The sequence below is a fragment of the Lissotriton helveticus genome, chromosome 6 (genome assembly GCF_964261635.1).
Source record: "Lissotriton helveticus chromosome 6, aLisHel1.1, whole genome shotgun sequence".
NCBI lineage: Eukaryota > Metazoa > Chordata > Amphibia > Caudata > Salamandridae > Lissotriton > Lissotriton helveticus.
The window spans coordinates 1,553,658,198-1,553,669,080 of NC_136067.1; positions in this window are offsets into that span (position 1 = coordinate 1,553,658,198).

The following is a 10,883-nucleotide window of genomic DNA, read 5'->3' on the forward strand; positions in this document are numbered from 1 at the left end:
ATACCAACACACCGGTGTCATGCACAGGGTATCATTGCCAGTCAATACCTATGGACAGTAAAAATAAAAAACGTATGCCCATTCATGCACAGAGCTGGACATGCTCAGCAAAACACTTCTTGTCAACATCACAATGTTTGCTGAAAACCTAGCCCTGGATCTGTGACGATACAGGACTATTAAATGTACCTATACACGTTATAATGTACAATAGCCAATGTAATGTGCATGATACGTGGAACTTTGCAAAAAAACTACAAACTTTGTGTCTCTCATCTTACCACAGGGACTGTAGGGGGCACAGCAGGAACAGAACACAAATCCCAGTCCCAGACTCTGGATGACCCTGTGCTTTCCGGTGTGGACGTCTCTCAGCCCTCAACGGATGACGAGGGACTACCTGGCCCCTCCGGCGTGGGTCAGCATGCAGTACCAGCAACTGTGCCACCAGCACCACCTGTGACAACTCCTGCAACATATGTAAACACCCAGATGACCACTACCCACATGGACACACAATGACAGCAAGACACAGAGAGCACAGCGTCACAGTGCACTCTGGAGTTGCCAGATAATAACACCACTGCCAACGATGAAGGAGACACCGTGGTGTCTGTGCCTGCAACAACCGGTCCTGCTTGTGTATGTGGGGGTGGTGGGAGGGGTCATGGGGAGAGGTCACATCAGGCAGCTGGTGCTGATGAAGAAGCTGACCAACACTAGGCAAGCCTTCACCATGCCTACAGAGATTGCACCGGAGACTTTGTCCAGGTAGTTGGGATCCTCAGAGACATCAAACAACAGCAGGCTGCCCATCATTCCAACATGGAACAACACATGGCCAGGATGGAGACTAAAATGGACAAAATTAATGACCTGACGGTGGTGTACAGGGACATATTCACCTGTCTCCGTCAGATTGCAAACAACATGACCCCACTACCCTGTGTGCCCAATACATCAGTTGCTTCTACATCTGCAACTGCCACAGGGAGGGATGAGGACTCTGGCCTGCACCTGAGGATCCCCCTCAAAAGAAAAGAGGGGTCGCCCTCCAGAGGGCAAATGAGAGACAGATGTCTATGCCCCCCCCCCCCGCAGGGAGTGACAACCTGCTCCTGATATCCTCCATTGTGTGCTGAGCGTTCACTCAGTTGACAGTCCCTGAACTTTCCGAACTGGGATGGAGGGTCTAAGTTGGACCAATCACTCAAATGAATGTGGACTTGACTCCAAGAATTTCATCTACTAGCACTGCCAAATCCTCTGTGAACGTTGGACTTCTAAGCCTTGTACAGCACTATACCTTTCATTTTTTTTAAATCACACAGGCACTGTAATAAATCTATATTCACACAACACTTGCTTCTGTCTTGAATGCTAAACTGTTCTCTGATTGAAAAGATGATACAAAAAGCTAGGAATAGAATGACAATGACATTAGCTTAAATACAAGTACATCAGTCTATCCAACTGCCATCACAACACACATAGTACATGGGATAGCTCCTCATAGCCTCCACTAATCTATATTCATTGTTCGAGGAACTGCACATCTGGGAAAATATACAAAATCTCAATGATTGTTGGCATGTGTGGAAAAAGACACCTCAATGTGGAGCACAGCTTTATTACACAGGCCCAACATGTTGCATCAACAAAAACTAAATAACAAATCACACTGTGACCATAAGTGCAAATCATACTATAACTTGTAAATAATTCAGAAGTGAGTGTGTGGCACAGATTTCGGATACCAATAAAACTTTCAATCTGCAACTGCATTGTGTGTCTGGGAGGTCACATGTCCCCATACAACAGCCAAAGGACCCTGTTAAATGGAGACATGCAATAGTATTAATATACCAACAAAATTGCATATATCTCCAAGAGACATGTCGTACTTCAAATTGGGAACATGTGCACACTGGCTAGGAGTCATCTCCCCACTGTACTGGTGACCATACCAACACATTAGACACATAACAACTCTAAGGATCATCTGAAGTATCATACATCCACATGTATTCAAAATATTGTACAACAGACACATATCATGCTAACAAACTCCTTCATCAAATCACTATTGCATACTCACGGTCGTGAGAAGAAGTTATTGATGAGCCGTGTCCTGACATCCTCCTCCTCCTCCTCCTCATCACTGGCAACATGCCCCAGGCCTGGATCCTCCCCTGCTGGAGGCTGCTGGTCCACGTCATCTTGAATGAGAGGTAGATCATTCCTTACTGCCATGTTGTGTAGCATGCAGAACACGATGATGATCTTACACACCTTTACTGGTGCTTATTGGTGGGCTCCTCCTGTACGGTCCAGGCAGCGAAATCGTCTTTTCAGTAGCTCAAATGTCCGCTCAATCATTCACCTGGTCTGCCCATGTGCCCCATTAAACCGGAAATCTGCAGGGGTGACAGGGTTCCTGAGTGGGGTCAGCAACCACGGCATGTTGGGGTATCCACAGTCTCCTAAATTAGAACAGAAAAGACTTCATGTATCTGAAAACAGTGTCCTACTGTTTCTGATAATGTAGGTGTTGTGTGCTGATTGGGGAAAACGCGCACAGACATGTGAGATTGTCATGTCAGGCAGACATACCACCATGGCATTAATAGAGTGGAAATGCTTATGATTCCTGTATGTTAGTTCATTGGCATGTGGTGAGACCAAGCCACATGTGTACAATCAATGGAGCCAATGACGTGGCATTCTGCCAAAAGCATAAAAATCACTCCTGATGTCGGCAAACTGTCCTGGTGTTGGGAACTTTATGTACGTGTTCAGGAAATGTAACATTGCCTCCAAAAAATCTCTTGCCATATGGCTAAACTTTGTCTTTGACATCCCACCAGCAGTAGCCACAGTATACTGGAATGTTCCCGTGGCAAAGAAATGTAGGGCTGCCATCACCTTCACCTTGGGGGTCAGCGCAGATGGATATGGGTGTTCAGGCTGCAAATGTGGGGCCAACTGCCCTGCCAAATCCTTGATGAGTGGTCTGGTGAAGCAGTAACGTCTAATGCAGTCACGTTCTACCATGGTCTCCAGGTCGGGGAAGGGTCTGTGGACAGCTGGTCTCCTGTGGTACATAGGTCAAAAATGAAAGTTTAGCCTTTCCATTTTCAAATGTAGCAAGCAACATGGAATATATCACTTGCTACATCAAAGCAAGACTCAATAAAGTCAGGTGTGTAATGTTGAGCATTGACACAAAGGCCAGCTATGTGACCCTCAGGCAACATTCAAATTCATGATGGTTAGTGCACAATTTCAAGGCTGTGCTGTGAATAATCAATGCTATCAGTCACAGTCCATTTAATCTGACATTACACACTAAACACACACCTAACCAACTATCAAAGATAGATGTCTGCAACAACTGACACGTGGTGGAAAGGTACACACACAGGGATCATGTAATGCCACCTGGACACTGTCATGACGTAAGGGCTGACATACATGTATCAGTATATACATAAACACACATGATGTGCATCACATTTTGTTACATGAACAAACAGGTATGTCTGTGACACAAAGACACAACAGCAACTCACATGCCAAATGAAAGTTGATGTCTCAAGTGAATATCTTCAACAACATCAACAATGGAGTGTGTGCATTGTCCAAGCCTCAGATATTGTGGATTCACTCAGAAATGACTGCAGACAATGCACAATCAAACACACAGGCCATTGAAGCATTTATTATGGCTGTATGTGACCTGTGATGATACAATGTCACCCTGGGACTGTGTCCAGATCTAGGAGGGTGATCTGTGAAGTGGTCACTGACTGTTGTGATGTTACTCACAAAGTGTTTGGGGCACATAAGGGTTGGCTCATAATGGGAGTGTGAGCTATGAAGTGCTCTGTCCAATGGGAGATGTCAATCACTATACCCACACATGTACAACAGCAGAACATGACGTTGTGATATACTGTCTGACATGATTATTGAATAGTGTAGGGCACCTAAGCCTCAAACAAAACGTGTTGTTGTCCTCCTTGGGCTGTTGACTGTAATGGTGACAGACGCTGCAGATTAATCAGAAGACGTGTCGTACACATTCGAATGGGGGCGTACACACATATTGGCTATTGGTCTTCATGGGGACAGACACGGGTGAGTATTCAAAAGCAGCGTCGTACACATACGAATGGAGGCGTACACATACATTGGCTATTAGTCGTCATGGGGACAGATGCGGGTGAGTATTCAAAAGACAAATTGTACACATACAAATGGAGGCATAGCTACACATTGGCTATTGGTCGTCATGGGGACAGACGCGTTTTCACGTTGTGTACGAATCGCATGCAAACCTAATCGGTTGGTTTGCAACTACAATGTATCAAAATCAAAAGTGTCATGAAGCAGAATATTTGAACGACGCGGTAGGCATGTCAGATGCGTGCAATGTCATGGATTGGCCCAATTTGGATAATGCGACTGACTCGGACATATCGCTTTGGACACATGGAACAGAATTTGCCTCTGTTGCACAGATATAAGTCTGTCTGTTCCCAAGAGACTTCACTTGCATGCACTGCATGCAACTTAAATACATTCCTGGCTACCACTGTTGCTGTCTCTGCATCCTCTGTGTTCTACAATGGCACTTACTGTGGAGAGGGCACCAGCTTTCACAGAGGAGTAGAACCAGGCCCTGCTGGACTGCCTCCTTCCACAGTGCAGCAAGCTGTATGGAAAACCAGGAGAGCAGGTGAGTGTTGATTACATTGCCTTTTCAAATGTGCATTTTTCTGAACAGGCATTAGTAGCATTGTGATCCCCAAGGGCAAATATGCACACATAGTTATTGTGAGTCTTACAGTGTGTACTTTGATGTTCTGGACAGGTACAGTGGTGTAAAAGTGTATTTAGTGGGTAGAAAATATTTGCACTGTCATCATGTTGTTAAGGCAGCCTTGCACACGGGACAACTGCCCCTGAGGAAACTTGTGTAAGCTCTATACATTATCATCCCTTCTAACCATGCCCTATATGTCCAACTGTGTGGTGAATGAACATGTAGCCTGTGTGGTAATGGTGTGTTACTATGTCATCCTTACAGGTGGACGCCCATTGTAAGCAGGAAATTTGGTGGACGCCCATTGTAAGCAGGAAATTTGGAAGACCATCGTACGGGCTGTGATCTGTGAGGGTCTTCAAATGCCGCATCCGCCACTGCCATAAGAGGTGGCAGGACCTCCGTCGCTGGACCCAGAGGATGGCAAGAGTCCAGCTGAAGCTGTCACCTCCTCGCAAAAGGGGTGGACGGCGGACCTTGACCCCCACATGCTCCGGGTACTGAAAGTGGTCTTCCCTGACCTGGATGGGCAGTTACAGGCCAGACAGCAGCAAGGAGGGGGAGAGAATGTGCCTTATCAGTAGGCTCTGTTTGAAAGGCATGTTGCACTCCCTCAGCCTGGTAACCCTCTCACAGGTCGACTGTCTGCTGAGACACTACTTCTATGGCTAACTCAAATGATGCTCCATTAACATCTGTTACACAGGTGTCTCCCTTTCCGTCTGTGACATGTGTCACTTAGGTCCTGTGTATTTTCTGGAGTGCAAGGTCAATGTGATCTCCACAACATACAACAGGTGCATTGAGTTGTCCATTATGAGTGATGTTATTGTCTCACCTTTGTCAGCACATTGACAGAAATTTGCCCTGTACTCTGTTTGGAACCTACATAAATCAATCAATCACTGCATTTGTAAAGCACACTACTTACCTGTGCGGGTCTCAGGGCACTGGGGGGGTGCTGCTACTGCTCGAATAGCCAGGTCTTGAGTAATCTTCTGAAGGTTAGAAGGTCCTGGGTATGCCGTAGGAGAGTGTTCCAGGTCTTGGGTCTTGGCGGCGAAGTGGGAGAATGATCTGCTGCCGGAGGTCACTCTTTAGATGCGGGTGACGGTGGCGAGGGCGAGGTCGGCGGAGCGGAGGTGGCGGTTGGGGGTGTAGAAGGTGAGTCGATTGTTGAGGTATGCTGGTCCTGCGTTGTGGAGTGCTTTGTGTGCGTGGATGAGGAGCTTGAAGGTAATCCTCTTGTTGACTGGAAGCCAGTGCAGGTCTCTCAGGTGGGATGTGATGTGGCTGCAGCGAGGGATGTCGAGGATAAGGCATGCGGTAGCTTGTAGTTGTTTCAGGAATTAGGCCATGGCTCCTGCATAGAGGGCGTTTCCATAGTCCAACCTGCTGCTGACGAGGGCCTGGGTGAGCGTTCTTCTTGTTTCGGTGGGGATCGATCTGTACATCTTGTGGAGCATGCGGAGAGTGTTGAAGCAGGAGGATGAGACGGCATTCACCTGCTTTGTCATGGAGAGATTGGAGTCGAGGATGAACCCCAGGTTGCGTGCATGGTCAGTGGGTGTCGGTGCTGTTCCCAGTGTGGTCGGCCACCAGGAGTCTTCCCAGGCCGAGGGGGTGGCGCCGAGGATGAGGACTTCTGTCTTGTCCGAGTTTAGCTTCAGGCGGCTGTTCTTCATCCACTCTGCGATGGCTTTCATTGCTTCGTGGAGGTTGTTTTTGGCAGTGAGGGAATCCTTGGTGAGGGAGAGGATCAGTTGGGTGTCATCGGCGTGGAGATGATGTTGAGGTCGTGCAGTCGGGCCACGTGGGCAAGCGGTGCCATGTAGATCTTGAACAATGTCGGGCTGAGGGATGAGCCTTGGGGTACGCCGTAGATGATCTCTGTGGCTTCGGAGTAGAAAGGGGGAGGCGGACTCTCTGGGTTCTGCCGAGAGGAAGGAGGTGGTAAAGTCCAGAGCCTTGTCTTGGATCCCAACGCCGAGGAGGCGTGTGAGTAGGGTGCGGTGGCAGATGGTGTCGAAGGCAGCTGATAGGTCCAGGAGGATGAGGGCCGCATTCTCGCCATTGTCCAGTAGGGCCCTGATGTCGTCGGTGGCGGCGATGAGGGCGGTTTCGGTGCTGTGGTTGCTGCGGAACCCGGACTGAGATGGGTCCAAGATGCTGTTCTCCTTGAGGTTGCGGGTCAGTTGTTTGTTGACGGTCTTCTCGATGACCTTCACCGGGAACGGGAGCAGGAGGTTGGGTCGGAAGTTCTTGAGGTCCTCAGGGTCGGCCTTGGGTTTTTTGAGTAAGAGGTTCATCTTGGTGTGTTTCCAGTTCTCTGGGAAGGTAGCTGGCTTGAGGGAGATGTTGTACATGTTCAAAATGGTGATGTAGGGTAACACCAGTATACAGACAATATGCTACACACCTGTGCAGTAGATGATACCAATGTAGATGCCACAGACAAATAAAATGTAAAGGATAAGTGTTATATATGTGTAGTTACCTGCATAGTGCTCTGTGTAATCACGTGTTTCTCATGGACCAAGGACAGGTATGCCAAGTCAGGGCATCGGAGACACTGTCACATCTGATTTTGGTGTGCCAGGCAACACTTCTAACATTGGAAAATTCAGAATCATGTGTCTGACTCTGTGTCACAGGGTCCAGGCATGACTGTCATGATACACAGGCAGTAAATATTGGTACTTTGCGCAGATGTCTTATAACTGGTAGGTGGCTTACATACACAGGACAGAGCATGTGTGTATCATCCCTTGACTATGCATAATAGTGTTTCCAAAAAGGATGTGTATGCTGCATCCCTTCCCTCCTGGGTGCTATTTGACAGTTCATGGAGACGGATGTGTTCATTTACATACTCCAATGTATAAGTAGAACAACGTGAGCTTGTCAGACTCATCTGATGGGATGTAGCACTAAGGGGACATGTATACTTGCCCAAGTGTTTGCATGATTGTGGCTCAGTGGTGACTTTCACATTGTCATTCATTGCCCCTGTCACAATAGTCAGTTTAGACAGCTTGACCACACAGGCCAGTGGCATAGTATGCCACATAAAAGTTCATGATGGTGCATTATTTGTACTTGTCTGTTGTCCTGCCTGCAGACCATAATAGCATTGATGTTCATGACATCAGCCCATCATGATGAATTGTGATGGCTTAAGGTTCAATATGTCAACGTATCAATTTGTACCACTCATGTGCTCTGTCTTTTCCAGAATCCCTTGCGTGTGATGAGACATGTACGTACAACACATGACCGTCAGGAGCTTTTTAGATCAGTCTACAGGCAGATGTGTGTATTGTTGAACATGTGTTTATTGCTCTTTGAAATACATCAAACTGATGGTTCCATTGCCAGCATAGTTTCAGGAACCATGGTTCACTGGAAGACTGCTATGTTCACATTGGTGCAATGTTATTGAGAAGTGACATTAACGTAATGCAAAGGCCTGCTCTGGGATGTGTTATGCTTGGACTTACGTGTCAAGTGTATGCAGATGACTGATGTGATTGTGTTTCTCATCCTTGTTCACAGCATCATCTATGGCTACTGGAGGAGACAGTTCCACGAAACAAGAGGAAGGGGCTGGCCAGACTGTGCCCACATGAGAGGAGGAGGGGCCCATTGGCATGGAGGGTGAGGGGGGCCGCACTGAGGGCCGGTACGAGACATCAACATCTGCAAAGACCCAATCAAGCTCTAGTGAAGACTCCCTTGTGGTGGGCGGTGTTATCAGTGCAGAGGCCACAACATCTGAGTCTGAGTCTGCCCCACCACCACCACCATCTCCACCCTCACAGCTGCTCCCATTCCAAGTGTCCGTGGAACCTTCCGTGTTAGAGAACATGTCTCCTTCGGCCTAGGCACCGCACTCACTTCGTCTGTCACCCCTGCTGCCCTGAGTGTAGAGTCTGTGGATTTGCCCAAACTGATACATGTGGGGCAGACATCCATGCTGAGTTTCATCCATGCACACACTAGTCTTTTGACCCAATTGGTGTCATTCATGGAGGGCATCTCATCAAACATGTCTGCCCTTCAGCGGGCAAGTCAGTCCATGGCTTCCTCACTGAGGGGAGCAGTGTAGTAGTGGTTGGTGGTGGGAGTAGCTGCCAGGCGGTGACGCGGGGAGGGGGTGGGGCAGGCTGGGGGTAGTAATCTATGGATTATGGAGGATTACAGGTACGTAAACATATAAATAAATAAAACAAATGTTGTTGCGTGCACTGCATCGTATTTGGAGATGCAGTGAGTGCAACGAAATTCGTTTTATTTATTTCTATATTTACTTACCTGTAATCCTCCGTAATCCATAGATTACCTCCCCCCACCCTGCCCCTCCTCCTCCCCACGTCACCGCCCGGCAGCTACTCCCACCACCGACCGCTACTGCAGCCGTGTTAGACCTGGCACCTTGGCGTGAGTCTCCCTTCCACTTTTTGCTGATGTGCCTCCAGATGTTTTGCTGGTGATCGCTGCTCAAGGCACTGCGCCACGGCCAATCCGTGCCGCAGTGCAAGTGCTCCCAATGTAAACTGTACCTATAATTGATTTCCATGATTGGTTCATTGGATTTACTGTCAGTCCCCAGTAAAGTGCACCAGGAGTGCCAGGGCTTGTAAATGCCAATACTGCTCATGGGCCTGCAGTGCTGGTTGCGCCACCCACAGAAGCAGCATTTTAAAATGTGTCTAAGGTCTGCCATTGCAGAACCTGCGTGCAGTCTGGTACTGTCATGCTGGCTGGGCAAGTGCACACACTTGCCAGCCTCTAAACCTTCCCTTTCTTTCATGTGAGTCACCCCTTTGGTAGGCCCCAGGGCAGGGTGCATTGTAAGCATAAGGTGGGACAAGCCCTGCTGTGTGTGGCATGTCCTAATAGTGAATTACAGCCATTTTCGTTTTTCACTATTGTAAGGCTACCTGTTCTCATAGGCCAGAATGGGCTGCTGGAATTATTACACTCTATAATCCCAGCAGGCTCAGGGAACATGGTAGAAGGTCAAGTTTAGTATGCCTGAACTCAGAATAATAAAATACTTCTTTTGGCAAAGTTTATTTTAATATCCTGTGTTTGTAAATGCTACTTTTAGAAAGTTTGCCTTTGCTTGCCTAACCATTTCAGCCCGCCTCTGCCAGGATGTTTATCTGCTGTCTGGGTTGTGTGAGTGACACGGCTGGGGGTGACAGGTGGTGAATGGAGGGATTACACCAAGGTGGGTGGTGGGAGTGCCCCTTGACCTTGAATAGGGCTGTGCTCTGCCACCACAATACTGGCTCCACCTCATGGGGAGCGACTGATGACTCTGCCCGACACCTAGCCCAGGAAGAGGGAAGACTGTCAACAAAGTGCTCCTGGCTGTACTTGTCATCTCAATGCCGGATACACCTCCTGCGGAGTGTCTGCTGCCCCTGCCCCACACACTGAAAGGAGAAGGCAGAGTCTGCACAACATAGTGCTCCAGTGCTGAAAAGGACTATGCAAAGGCCCGCCAGGCCTGAAAAGACAAAAGAAACTGACTATAAATGTAGGAGCCCTGCTCCAAAGAAATCAGATCCAGTTTTACCACAACGAACCTCTGCCCAACTAGAAGGACCAAAGAGGAAGCTGAAGGACTGACCTGCAGTGTGCCTTGCTGAGGAAGGAGAGGAGAAGACCAAGAAGGACTTTGCTTTGCTGTGCTCTAAACTATCTCCAAGGGCTTGACTGAGCTTGCCCCCTGAATTGAACCCCAGGACTAGTGGGTTCCTCGTGCCTTGGCTCATCTGCAAACTGAGCTGTGTGTTTCCTCCCGCCGGAGTTGAGACTGTGCCCCCTCGCCCCCTCCTAGGGCCGTGACACTCGGGAGCTGGCCTGCCTTTCTGCCCGTTGAGAGCCTCGCTCTGCCAGAGCCGCTCTCTGCCCCTCGGGTCAGGCCGCCTGCTCCTCTGTCACCCCGCTCCTTATTGGAGTGCCTGGAGTGCTTCCTCGCCCCTCCCGCCGGAATCCTGGTCAAACGAGCGCACTCGCAAGCCTGGATGGCCGCCGTGCGCTG